At 44.4% G+C, this 13,629-nt stretch overlaps 1 protein-coding gene and 1 non-coding gene across 3 annotated transcripts in view; one reads left to right on the top strand and one right to left on the bottom strand.

Moving 5' to 3' along the window:
- SCRN1 (secernin 1) overlaps positions 1-13,629 on the bottom strand; it is a 55,995-nt gene that overhangs the window by 36,759 nt on the left and 5,607 nt on the right. The window lies entirely within an intron of this gene.
- LOC123812237 lies at positions 10,948-11,050 on the top strand. Its single transcript, XR_006784525.1, has one exon. It is a non-coding gene; the product is annotated as a U6 spliceosomal RNA (small nuclear RNA).

The following is a 13,629-nucleotide window of genomic DNA, read 5'->3' as shown; positions in this document are numbered from 1 at the left end:
CATCTGATCAAGCTCAGGCCCTCTCCCCAGCCTCATTTCCAGCCACGCGCCCCTCCATTCTGTCATCTCTGGTACACCGGCCTTCCTCCTGGTCCTCCAGCATGCCTGGGGCCTTTGCACAGGCTGCGCCCTCTTTCTGGAACTCTCCTGTCCCTGCTCCCTGTACCAAAGCCATCTGCCTCATTAATTACTGCTCCTTCACATATCAGCTCAAATGCCATGCTAATCTATGATGCCAGGTGATACAAACAATCAAATCTGAAATATTAACTATTTTATGACCAACAATCAATATTTAGCCTCCCCCCTGTCCCCACCCCAGCCCACCCCCAAGTCTAAGCAGTAGGAAGGCAAAGACCATGTCTCCTTCGCACACACCACTGTAAACCCAGCTCTACACAATGTCTTCTGCAGGGGAGATTTTCAATAAATAATGAACAAGTGTTCAGTTCTCCTTTGTCAACAGGCTGACAAACTGCAGCTAACTCTCTACGGCTCTCGCTCACCACCACGCCTCTGCACCTGCTAGAATGAATGCCCTTCTCTTAGTTGTTGTGAATGTCTGAAAAAATCTGATTCAAAATCCCTTTCTTTCAAAACACCGTCCACAAAAACCTTGGTCATTTTCTCAGCATCCATAAGCACTGCTGGATCCAGTTCCTTCCAGGATAACGTGCATTTGTTGCTCGTAAATGTACTGCTGCCTCTCCACACAAAGCTCCCAAAGGGCAGAAGCCCAGCCACCCAACTCCGGTCGCTCCCTCCCCTACCCCCTGTGTTATAGGCACTCAGCAAACATTCTCTACTGAGCCAACTATAATATTTGTGGCATTAGTTACCCAACTTAAATGTATTTCATTTTACAAATCCAAAATGTAAGTGAGAAAGTAAAGCAATGTTCTCAGAAAAGCAACTGGGATTCGAAACTCAGCCCCACTCCCTAAATACAACTATGTGGCCCTGAGCAAGTCACTTGACCGCTCTGAGCCTAGGTTTTCTCTTCTGCAGAGGTTCTGCCCCAGCCCACAGGTTCACCATGAGTATCGAAAGGCGTGATGCTAGAGAACATGTTTTGCAAACCGTCAAGGCTACAGGACTATGCTTTATTTGGGGGTTGATTGTTCAAATAGAGCAGCGTCTCAACATTTCTGTTCAGCAAGCCGATCAAAACCAGCTCGCCTCACCCATAACTGGAGCTTGTCGAACTGCAGAGTCAGCAACAGTCTGTGTTTAGAAACACCTTTGGGAGGGACCTCGTTGGTCTGTCTGCATCCAGGTTACCTCAAGGTGCCTGCACTTGCACGCCCAGGGCTGTGAGAGTTCTTCCCTGCACTGCTCACGGTGACTCTGCAAACAGTTCCCTCGGGGCTCAGAGAAATGGACCCGCTCCCCTTTGTGAGAAAGAAAAGGCAGGAAGATAAAGAGGCTCCAGTTCTTTCTCCCCTGAAGGTCTCCCATTTTTCACAAAAACTGCATTATCTTCAGACTGCAGGGGTAGAGGGAAAGAAACAAAGGCTCCGTATGTGTAAGGAAGACCCAGGATGACGATGAGATAAAATGCCCTGACAGAGTTCCTAGAATCTGGGGTGGGAGGCACGACTGGCTGGCTGAGCCAGATGGAGTGAAACAGACCCAGAAGAGGATAGGATGGAGAAAGGGCACATTCACCAGGGTCTCTCTGCCTCTCGTGTGTAATACCGCTTCCCTTCCTCCCCTGCTACTGGTACTAGTTTCAAAGGTACTACTCATCTACACCTCAAAAGTAGGCCTCATCTATGAGAAAAACTTGCTTTATTTGATCCTCAAAAATAGGAGGAATCTACTGGTCTCGACGTTATGAGATGTATCTATAGGAAATCAGTAAAAGCCACAGGGATTTCAACAAGCACCACCTCTTCAGCCAGGACGTCTGTGAGGTCAGCGTGACCAAGTCACCTGGGTCACTCCACCATGGCGAGGTCGTAGGCAGCAGAAGCCCGGGGTATGTGGGTCAGGGAGCCTCATTTTCCACGAACTTTTGTGAATCATTGGGAATGCCAGAAAGGAAGCTGAATTTTAATGTTGTTGCTCTTGTTTTGTTTTTTAATGTGAGATGAACTAGCAAGCTGTGGGTCAGAGCCAGCAGCCAAGTAGCCAAAGCTAACTGTCCGTTTGTTTATCTTTCCTGGATCACCACTCCACACTGAGGCTGCGGCGAAGGCTTCGCCGGATCCTTTCCTACTCTCTAGACCAGGGCTGGGCAAAAGAACTCCCTACCACGATAGGGACGTTCAGTCTCTACCATCCAACACGGTGCCCACTAGACTCATGTGGCTACTGAAGCGTAGTTAGTGTGATTAAAAAAATGAACTTTTAATTTTGTCACAAACTTTAATTAATTTAAATTTAAATAGTCACACGTGGGTAGTAGGAAGTCTCTGCATTATAACTTCCCAATAAACTGAGAAATGAAGATTTTCACACTGAGGCTTCCCACGGTCCCACGAGTACGTATTTGTGAAGTCCCCCACTTAGCCTAATGACAACATGTGCTGTCATCTGTATAAAATGAGCTGGCAAGGAGGAAGCAGCACACTTCCAGAAGCCGGAGGAAAAGAAATACTGCGGCGAAGCAGCTGCTGAGCTCACCAGACTGAACTCACAGGGTTTTAGCAAGCCCTTTGCTCCAGAAACTAAGGGGACCAGAGCCCTGGAGGCCAAGTCCATTTCCGTTGATGTAAACCTCATATTCCCAACTCCAAGCACACAGTGAAAGTGTCCTCATCGCTTTCAGGAAAACCATAGGGCACTTATCAGTTCAATCCTTCCCTTTATCTCTGCCCTAAATGAACTTCTGACCCTTTCACTTCTCTTCAAACCTGCAGCCACCTCCTCGAAGCTGGTACCTCACCTCCTGCTCCACCAAGGACAGATGGCTGGGGACGAAGACTGTGTCAGAGAGATAAGAGGCAGGTTTGAAGGCCCTGTGGCTGAGGAAAGGGAGAGGAGTCCATAAGTTAAAAATAAAACAAAACAGTGAAGCTGAGGCTAGAGAAAATGGGGGAAGAGGCTGCAGAGGCAGACAGGCTGGTCAATGTTGGGTGAAGGTCACAGCCAGGATTTTAGAGTCTATCCCATAATAAAACTAAAGCCACTGAAGGTGTTCAGGCCAGGTTTTAGGTTGGAAATGGAGCCATTGCGTATCAACAACTTTTCAAAGAAACTGTCTGTGATAGGGAGGAGACAGTTCCTTGGATGGAGACAAAAGAACTGATAAGAAATTCCATTTCTATGTTTCTACCCTAAGGAAATGGTCAGGAATACGGACAAGATTTGTGCATAAAACTATTCATTACAGAGGTATTAATACAGATAAAAACTGACTAAAGTTAATTGCTCAGCATCAGAGAAATGGCTAAAATGTATGCTATTTTACATTACATGGTGAATTACTATAAAACCGTTTAAGAAATATGTTTGTGAAGAGGTTTTAATTGCATGGGAGAAATGGTTTTGAAAGAAGGCCCCAAATAAATTATTTCACTTTGGAAAAATATGCATGGAAATGGCCTGGAAGGAAATGCACCCCCTGTATTAACGGTGGTGCTCTGGCCATCCACTTCTGTGAGTCTTCCTTCGTATTTTCTTTAGTTTCCAGCTTCCCTACAGGTATTTGTACCTATATGATCACGAAAATCATTTCAAAAAACTAAACCCACGGGACATTACCAATTTTGGGATTTTATTTTTAGAGAAAAGATGGGCTCTACTTCTTTGTCCTAAACACATCTAAAATTTCAAAACTGGCAAATTCTTGTGTAATATTTAAGGTGAAATTTTTTTATTCGTCATTATTACAGTTATTTTCAAATGCTTTCTGTTCTATTTTTTTATGGTGTGCCCAATTCAGGGAGTCACTGAAGTCAATCGAATCTTCAGTACTATTATTCCGCAAATAGCGGGCAGGATTCCCAGGTTGGCTCCTTAGCAGGAAAAGGAACACGAGGCCAGCAGGCAGCCAAGCCCCTGCGGAGCCTCAGGCGAAATCCTTCTGGAAGTGATGCAAGGAAACCCAATTTTGTGCCTATTACTTATCAAAGTAGTAGTTAACATATCAGGTACTCAAAGTAAAAATATGTATGACAAGATGACTCACCTATATACTGTATAAACCATGCATTTTGAAATTTTTACTTACGGGATTTTTATAATCTGTTAAGTTATGCATGCCTGACCCAAGAAACACCTGAAGATTTTTCTCCTTTCCCCTTTACAACCTCCTACAGCATTATGAGATGCATATTTTCCTCCACACGGAAAAATAAACTAAAATCCAGTTAACTCCCAATCACATATGCTAATATAACAGGGTGCAGGTGAGGCCCCCCAAAGAGGGATATTTAATGGAATCCAGAATTCAGGGTGTGCAGGAAATACTAAAAATACGGGATGTCCTCACTCCCGCAAGTCTGAACTGGGGGATGGAACACACGGGGCAGGGCCATTGAAAGTTGTTCTGCATAGCAACAGTTTTGCAACGAAACTCAGGCATGGCATTTAACATATCTATAACTTTTCATGGATTTCATGGATATGTTAAGTAGCTGTGGCCATGCTTTGAGCCAGGGAAACAGGAGTGACTTCAACCCAACATGTAACTGGGAGGCAACGCCTCCTGGTTATAGCACCTGTGTGAGAGCTTGGAGATGATTCGCTCCACGCCACGAGGCCACGCCTGCCCAGACTTATTATAGCAACCCAGAAAAGCTGGGGAAATACAGGAATGCTGGCAGGTATAACCAATTGTGGGAGGAGTCGGAAATGGGGCTGCAGAGGAAGATTGGCGCTGGGATTTAAACCCAGGTGCGGCAGCCATGCAAAGGAGAACTACGCAGCTTTGGCAAGCTCTGGGACCACACGGCTTTTGGGGCTCCCTTTGCCACGCAGTTTAGGTAGCCAGAAAGCAAGATGTAGCAGCGGTGCAGAGCTCTCTTCTAGCAGTTTGGAAGAATGCAGGAGAGACGCTGCAGGAAGGAAAGGGGTGAAAGGACTCTTGCTGGTGGGCCATGAGAAGGTGCCGCGTGGTTTTGGATTAAGAACTGGAGATCGCTGCAGCGACACAGCTGAGGGTGTCGGGAACCGAGGGAGGCCTGCCAGCCAAACATGGATGACGGGAAAGAACCGGGGGCTACCTGAGCCATGGACTATTATTTCTTCTCCTGAGATACAGTACCCCAGACTGGGCAAATGGGGGAAGGAAGGACTGTGTGTGTTTGTGGGTGTTTTAAGGGACTTTGGGGTTTTAATGAAGACATTAAGTCATTACTCTTAAGTCTGTATAACTTTTGAATAAATAATTCCTTTTCTTTTCACCAATCTCTGACATGGAGAGCTATAATTTCCTGGCGGCGGGCAAGGTGAACCTAGTACAGGGGGACCCCGGGAGAAGGGCGGGGTCCATTCAATAACAGTATATCGTTCCCCTCCCCTAAACACACAGGTCTGTTCAGTAACAGTTGTGGGCAACTCTGGTGGGACTGAGAATTGCCCGTGGCAGACCAACCCCCTCAGGCATGGGAGAGTGAGACTTCTTTGGGATTTTCCCAGTCTCGGAGAATTTCTCTGCGCTCCTCCTGACGGCATCGGCTGCCTCATCATGCCCAGAAAGGTGACAAGGAAACAGAGCAGGGAAGGGAGCAGAGAAGGGAAATGGTTTGGTTGAAAACCGGTTTCCGAACACCGTTTTGGAATAACGGAGCTGTGGATAATGGTTTGGTTAGCGTGCTGCTCCCAGGTGCCCCTGTCTGCTCACTTACGGTTTTGGTGAGCCCAGGGGGCACTAAGGGAGCCTGTGCTCAGGTGTAGGGAGGAAGAGAACCCAGCTCTCTTCAGAAACAGACTAGTAGAAGCCTTCCAACAATACACAAACTTGGATCCGTCATCCCTAGGGGGTTGAATCTTGATAGGACAGCATTTGTATAAGTCAATCTGCCCCTGATATTCGCAGGAAGCTTCGGAAATCACAAATGGGCCCACAGCCCCAACAGAGCAGCTCACGGATACAGGACAGGGACCCTGTTCTTCTAAGACTGGTGTTACCGCTTTCTGGAAAAGTGCTGAATCATGGTGACTCATGAATGCACCTGTGCAAAAGATGCTACATGACCCCCGCTTCATTACAATAGCATTATAATAAATTACCCTTGTGCAACCCCCTTCTCCAGCGGCCAGTCAAGGAAAATCATGGGACACCACATGTGCAGTAGCTTTAAAATAATACAACTACTTGTACGTGCACAATAAAAGCCCACCAAAACTAGCCAGGAAATAGCCACCCTTTAAAAATAGAATCCCTCCAGCCCATAAGGTCAATCTCTGCTCGGAGCTGGCCTGCTCCCATGTTCTGTGGAGTGAACTATTAGTTAATAAACATGCTCTCTCTTTCTGCTATACACTCTGTGTGTTCGGTTCAGTTCTTTGTCCCGATCACCAAGAATCTGGTTACCTGTGCCCACCTGTGACTCTAATTTATGTTTGGCTTCAAAACAGAGCATAGCTACTGAGAATGAATTTTTAATTATAACCAACTCTACTGAAGCCAGCATTAAAATCAGGGGACAGAGCTGACCCAGAAATAAAGCCATGACTGATGCCTTTTTAAAAAAAACTTGTTTGTTCTAAGGAGCAACTCTGAAGCCACTAGCTGAGCCCGGGGACTCGCCTGAAACCGCCCCTGGTGTGTCAAAAGCCGTGCTCTCCAAACTGTACATTGTGGTCTTTTCCTAGGTTATAAAATCAATTGAGTGGATAAGGTTTTGATTTAGTGGATAAGATCAGCATTTCTTTAAGGGAAGCACTTTTTAGAAAAAAAAAATATATGCACCTCACGTAGTGAGGATAAGTGTTGGTCCAAGAAACTTTAAGTTCGGGTATACACCTAAGTGTGTATATGTGCTGGGTTGAAATACAACATTTCTCTCTCACTGTCGGTTTCAAGCAAAATTCTTTAAAAGCAACAGGCTTATTCTACTGAATAAGGCTTCTTTGTGCTAAATACCCATTAGGATTCTTGCCAGGTTAGCAATAAACTGGCAGTTCCAATCAATGAAACACTCCAATTTAACTTTCCTGGATGGTTACACAGACAGCCATTTCCTACGAAGTATTTGTTAAGAATATTTTAAAGTACATTTATCTGTACTTTATATTAAATAGAATAAGCCAGTCATGAAAATACAAACACTGTATCATTTCACTGACACGAGGTTCCAAGAGTAGTCAGATTCACAGAGATGAGAAAGTAGAATGATAGTTACCAGGGGCTGGGGGAGGGGACGCAGGGGAATGGGGAGATGTTGAATGGAAATAGAATTTCAGTGCTATCAGTCACAGGAAAGGACCCTCAGGCTCCATTTCTAACCATCCTTGTCTTCCTCATCCAACTCCTTGCAGGACTCAGGACTTGCCCTTGGGAACGAGACAGTAGCACACCAGATGCCCCGGAGTTCACAGCACAGGAGCTGCATCTGCCCACATCCGTCCCCCAGCCAGGGACAGGGGGCTGGACCACTGCACCCCTGTCACTAGGAGACCGCTCACAGAATGTCTGGACAAGGAGGGCGGAAGCTGCCTGGGAGAAAAGGTCTTTGTCTTCAAGTTCAGCGAGCAGTCACGGAGGGGTGTGAAGGCTCTGAGCCAGTAGGGCCTTTCTTTGCCTGCGGCCCACGCTGCCCTCCCTGCCTCTTATCTCCCCAAAGCCACAGAGTCCCTCCTCGGTCACCTTATCCCATTAAAAGAAAGCCTTAAGTTTCTGGAGAGGGAGAAATGAGTGTCTTTATCAGCTTTAGGCTTATTAACTGTGTAGCAAAAAAAAAAAAAACTGTGACAAAATGCCTTTTTACTGGCACAAGGTAATGAAACTCAAGTGTCGACTAGGCTTCCTTACTCCAAGCTCCCAGCTTTACAGAGCAGACCGCCTACATTTGAATCTGACGTCTGGGAGTTACCAGCTTCCGGACAAAGAAGAAATTATGGTTTTTATTTCGTTTATTGATAATGCATTTTTAAAACTATCAATATTCCTGCCGCTGAACTAAAAACAGGACAAATGACAGTCACGTATAAATTGGTTTTTCTCTTATATACCTGCTATGGGGATAGTAAGGAATAAATAAGGCATGGGGGGAGGAGTTATCTAACTAAAAGTTGGGTTACAAACACCCGCTCATGATGTAAAGGCACATAAATTAGCTTGGACTCCCCAAGCTCTGCCTGAAGAAAAGATTCTGCTAAGTATTGTCATTGAAGGCTCAAGAGAGCAGAGCACAAAGCTTTAGGAGGCTGTTAGGAGGTGTTAGAAGCCAGCGAACTCCAGCTTCTAACAGTTGAGGCCTTGAGTTGGGAACTAGCTAAGGAAGAAAAGGCCGCATTAAGCAAGGAAGCAGGCTTTGGAGTCAGCCTGGGTTTGCATCTCAGCCCCACGTCACCTTTCTATAACGGGATGACGACAGGGTTGTGGTGAGGTTCGAGGAGAGGAAACCTGCAAATGCTTACCAAGCGCTCAGAATGCCGTCTGAGACCCTGCGGGAGCTCGGGCGCACGAGGAAAAGAGAGAGAAGGTGCGTCACGAAGGCTGTTTCCTCGTCAGGGTCTGATCTGTTCTGACTTCAGAAACGTGGCTTTTCCTTGCAGTGTCAAAATGTTCTTCCTTTCATCTTTGGAACATTTTCTTCATTGTCACTTGATGTCTTTTAAGAGCTGTGAAACGTTCCCTCTCTCTAATATCAAGCACAACGCCTGCCTCTGACGGCTCACACCCGCGGGCCTGGGTGCCCAGCGTCGGCAGGCACTCTTCCCAGCAGCAGGGGATGGGACCAGGGTGGCAGGCTGCGCCTTTGTTTGGTGTGGCCCAGAGTGATGGCATAGACGGTGTTTATTTTTTAATCTGAATATAGCAGCTAACGTTTTAAAATCTAGAGAGTTGCCGTAGAAATTCTGGCTTCTCTTGAAAACTCAGAAGGTGTGGCAACACCATTTCCATGTTTTGGAGGGACAGTGAGACTGGGAGCAGGGTGGAGGCTCCTCCCACATTCTTCTCCACCATCTGAAGACAATGGCCAGTGACAGTGCCCCCTCTCATAGCCCTTGGGCTATTGTTTTTTTCCCCTTTTTCAATATCAGGTCAGTTGCATTCATGTCCAATGCCTACGTGGTCCCATGTGCACAGGGACAAGAGAATGACACACTTAAGAAACAAACAGACCTTTGTTTATATCCTGACTCAACCCATCAACTGTGAGAAACAGGCAAGTTGTGAACTGTCTCTGAGCCCGTTTCTGCATGTGAAAATGGTACCAATCCCCCATTCACAATGTAGCACTCATGAATATCACATGAAAAGCACCTAGTCGTACGGCTGTGCACAGTAGGCACTCAATAAATGCTCACTTTCCTCCCTCCTACCACTCACTGATAATGGGTTTGCCGGTTTTCCACCAGTCCCTACTGTGCTCCGTGGCCCTCTCACCAATGCTTGGCACCCAGCACATCACTCACGTTCCCAAGTGAAACCAAAATGTGCTTCAAGAATCAAACTGCCACGAGGAAGCCCCTAGATCTAGCCATTGGTTTTCAGAGAATACAAATGATGCCGTGGGGATGCAAACAGCAAAGTCCAGACTGGGGAAACTCTGAAGGACAAACCTGATTTCTTCAACGACCACATCAAAATCTGCAAAGAAAAAAGATTCAGAGGCAAAGCTACTTAACAGACACATCAGCCAATTGCAATGAATGGAACTTATTTGGATGCTGATTTTTAAAAACTGTACAAAAACTTTATAAGATAATTGGGTAAACGTGAACACTAATTGGCTATTTGATGATAGTGTGGAATTATTGTTAATTGCTGAGCTATAATGATGCTGTGGTTATGTCAGGGGAAAAAGCCCATGTTTTTTTAGAGGTACTAAAATATTTCCATGGGAAATGATGAAAGGAAAGTAATCCAGGGTAAGGAGAAAGGGTGGGAGCCCAGATGAGAAAAAATGGTGTAATAACAGCTGAAGCTGGGTAACCAGTACAAAGTGGTTTTTACTGTACTTTTCTCTCTGCTTTGGGGTATAGTTGAAATTTTCTATAATCAGTAACTTTTTTAAAATATTTATTTTAGAGAGGGGAAAGGAGGGAGAAAGAGAGGGAGAGATACATCAACGTGTGAGAGATACATTGATCAATTGCCTCTTGCATGACCCCAACTGGGGGCCTGGCCCGCAACCCAGGCATGTGCCCTGACTGGGAATCAAACCTATCACCTTTTGGTTCACAGGCTGGGCTCAGTCCACTTAGCCACACCAGCCAGGGCTGTAATCATTAACTTTTAAAAAGTAAAGCCCATGATAAGCTGTGTAAAAATTTTTTAATGTTAGAAATAGCACTGGACTCGTCTAACACAGCACATGTTTTCTTGTAGTTACTACTTGTGAGTACCTTATTTGGGCCGTAGGTACCCCTCTGAAGGATTACTGGGGCAGGAGGGGTAGAGAGGAACTTCAGTTTCCCTTGTAACGTTAGTGCCCTGGGGGAAGAGGTGAGTTCTTGGTCCAATAAACCCCATTATGGCATTCGCCAGCCTCAAAGAGCATCCACATTCTGCCATCTTGCCTCTTGACTTTATTTGCAAGAAAACAATTTCCTTTTGCAACACTCTGCCATCATGATGAAGGTGGGTGGACCCCCTCTCCGGTTAACTTGAGAGAGCGGGATTTCCTTGTCCCTGGTGGGACGAATCGGGGGGTCGGAGGCTGTGTGCTTCTTGGCCTCCGGCTCTAAAACTGGGAAATCAGACGACAGAATAGTCAGGAAGGTTTGGAGTGTTCGTTGTGATTTAAATGTTTTGCCTTTTTTCATTACTTTAAAGATATAATGTCTTATCCAACTTTTTAAAAATACCTTTTAGAGACAAAGAATGTGCTCACTTCAGCAGCGCATTTAGTAAAATTGGAACTATACGGAAATTAGCACGGCCCCGCGCAAGGATGACATGCAAATTCATGAGGCGTTCCCTAGTTTTACAAAGGATTGTAAGAAATTACTGTGAACAACCATATGCCAAGAAATTGGACAACCTCAGCGAAATGGATAAATTTCTAGAAACACGCAATCTCCCAAAACTGAATCAGGAAGAAGCAGAAAACCTGAATAGACTGATAACAACTAGCAAAACTGAAGGAGTAATCAAAAAACTACCGACACACAAAAGCCCCCAGACCAGATGGCTTCTCAGGCGAATTTCACCAAGCATTCAAAGAATAACTAACACCTACCCTTCTCAAACTGTTCCAAAAATTCAAGAAGAGGGAAGACTCTCAAACCCTTTCTACAAGATCAGTATTATCTTAATCCCCAAACCAGGGCAAGGCACAACCAAGAAAGAAAATTATAGGCCGGTATTTCTGATGAACATGGATGCCAAAGTCCTCAACAAAATACCAGCAAACTGGATCCAACAATACATTAAAAAGATTATACACCATGACCAAGTGGGATTTATTCCAGGGATGCAAGGATAGTATGATATTCGCAAATCAGTAAATGCGATGTATCACATAAACAAAATAAAAGACAAACACGTGATTGTATCAATAGATGCAGAAGGGACATTTGATAAAGTCCAGCACCCATTTATGATAAACACTCAGCAAAGTAGGAATAGAGAGAGCATACCTCAAAATAATAAAGGCCATATATGAAAAACCTACTGCCAACATCATACTCAATGGGCCCAAACTACAAACATTTCCCTTAGGATCAGGAACAAGACAGGGATGTCTGCTTTCACCCCTCTTACAAGGACCTGAATAGACACTTCTCCAAGGACATACAGATGGCTCATAGACAAATGAAAAGATGTTCAACATCACTATCCATCAGAGAGATGCAAAATAAAACCACAATGACATATCACCTCATACCTGTCAGAATGGCCATCATTAATAAATCAACAAACAACAAGTGCTGGCGAGGATGCAGAGAGTAGGGAACCCTAGTGCACTGTTGGTGGGAATGCAGACTGGTGCAGCCACTGTGGAAAACAGTGGAGAATTTCCTCAAAAAATTAAAAATGGAACTGCCTTATGGCCCAGCAATTCCACTGCTGAGAATATACCCTAAGCATCCCAAAATACCAATTCAAAAGAACTTATGCATCCCTACCTATGTTCATAGCAGCACTATTAACAATAGACAACAGTTGGAAACAGCCCAAGTGCCCATCAGTAGATGAGTGGATTAAAAAACTAGTACTGTTACACAATGGAATACTACACAGCAGAAAGAAAAAAGGAGCTCCTACCCTTTGCAACAGCATGGATGGGACTGGAGAGTATTATGCTAAGCGAAATAGCCAGGCGGTGAAAGACAAATACCATATGATCTCACTTATAAGAGGAATCTAATAAATAAAATAAACTAAGGAGCAAAACAGAACCAGAGACATGGAAACAGGAGACAGACTGACAGCTGCCAGAGGAAAGGGGAGAGAGGGGAATGGTGGGAAGAAGGGGAAGGGATCATCAGCCAAAGAACACGCACGAATGACTCACGGACCTGGACAACAGTGTGGGGATGGCCTGTGGGAATTGGGGGGGCCTGGACAGAGGAGGGCAAAGGGGGAAAAATTGGGACAACTGTAATAGAATAAACAGGAATCAATCAATCAATAAATAAATTGTCCTTCATTTAACATAGATGCAAGGAATATATTTTGTCTCCCTTAAATAGAAAGTAAGAATTGGAACCAGAAAAAAAGGAAAGTTAAACATCACTTCAAGTAGCCAAATATTTCTAAATCAGGAAGACTGCTCAGAAATATCCTTGGGATCCTGATTGAAATGATCACAAACTGATTCGTTGTTTTGTTCCCAAAATACTGCAGTCTCAGTGATTAGCGAGAGGAAGTGAAAAGAATGTCTATTTAAAAATTGCAAAATCAAAATTCCAGCTAATTAACCTTACGCAACTTTATCATAATAAACCACTCTTGGTACATTTCCCTCCCCCACAAAAGTATCATAAAAATCTAAAAATAAAACAAATTTATGATATGTAATTGGCTATCTATATATATCATAGAGAGTTGAGAAATATATATAAATACATGGGAATGAGTTGGGGATATGAAGAGGTCACACAAATGGTACACGCTATCATTCAAATTATATATATTATATGGACTGAGGATGTAAAAAAATCTTAAGGAAATGCAAAAAAAGTTTAAGAGTAACAAACAGTCTCTCTGGGTTGTAAAATCACAATGTCTTGACCTCTGTATATCTTGGCTTTTTCAAATTTCCCACACAAATATATAGAATTTGTAATATTTTTTTAAAAAAAGAAGAGTTACAATCACAATAATCCATTATCCCAACTTACGGCTAATAAATACGGCCTTGCGCTAAGGCAGAGACTTGGGGGTTGGGAGAACCCCAAAGCTTGGCCATGGAAAAGTGAACTCGTTTTACCTTGTGGATGCGTGATTCTGCCTCATTGTAAGCGATGGCCACAATAAGAAATATGAATAAAGTGAAGTCTAATTTAATGACTCACGTGACAGACTAGTAACTAAGGAAACGGAGAGTTTTCTATGCTCAA

The sequence above is a fragment of the Phyllostomus hastatus genome, unplaced genomic scaffold (genome assembly GCF_019186645.2).
Source record: "Phyllostomus hastatus isolate PE091 unplaced genomic scaffold, TTU_PhHast_1.1 phas_scaffold_78, whole genome shotgun sequence".
Lineage (NCBI taxonomy): Eukaryota > Metazoa > Chordata > Mammalia > Chiroptera > Phyllostomidae > Phyllostomus > Phyllostomus hastatus.
This window is presented reverse-complemented; position numbering and strand designations above follow the sequence as displayed.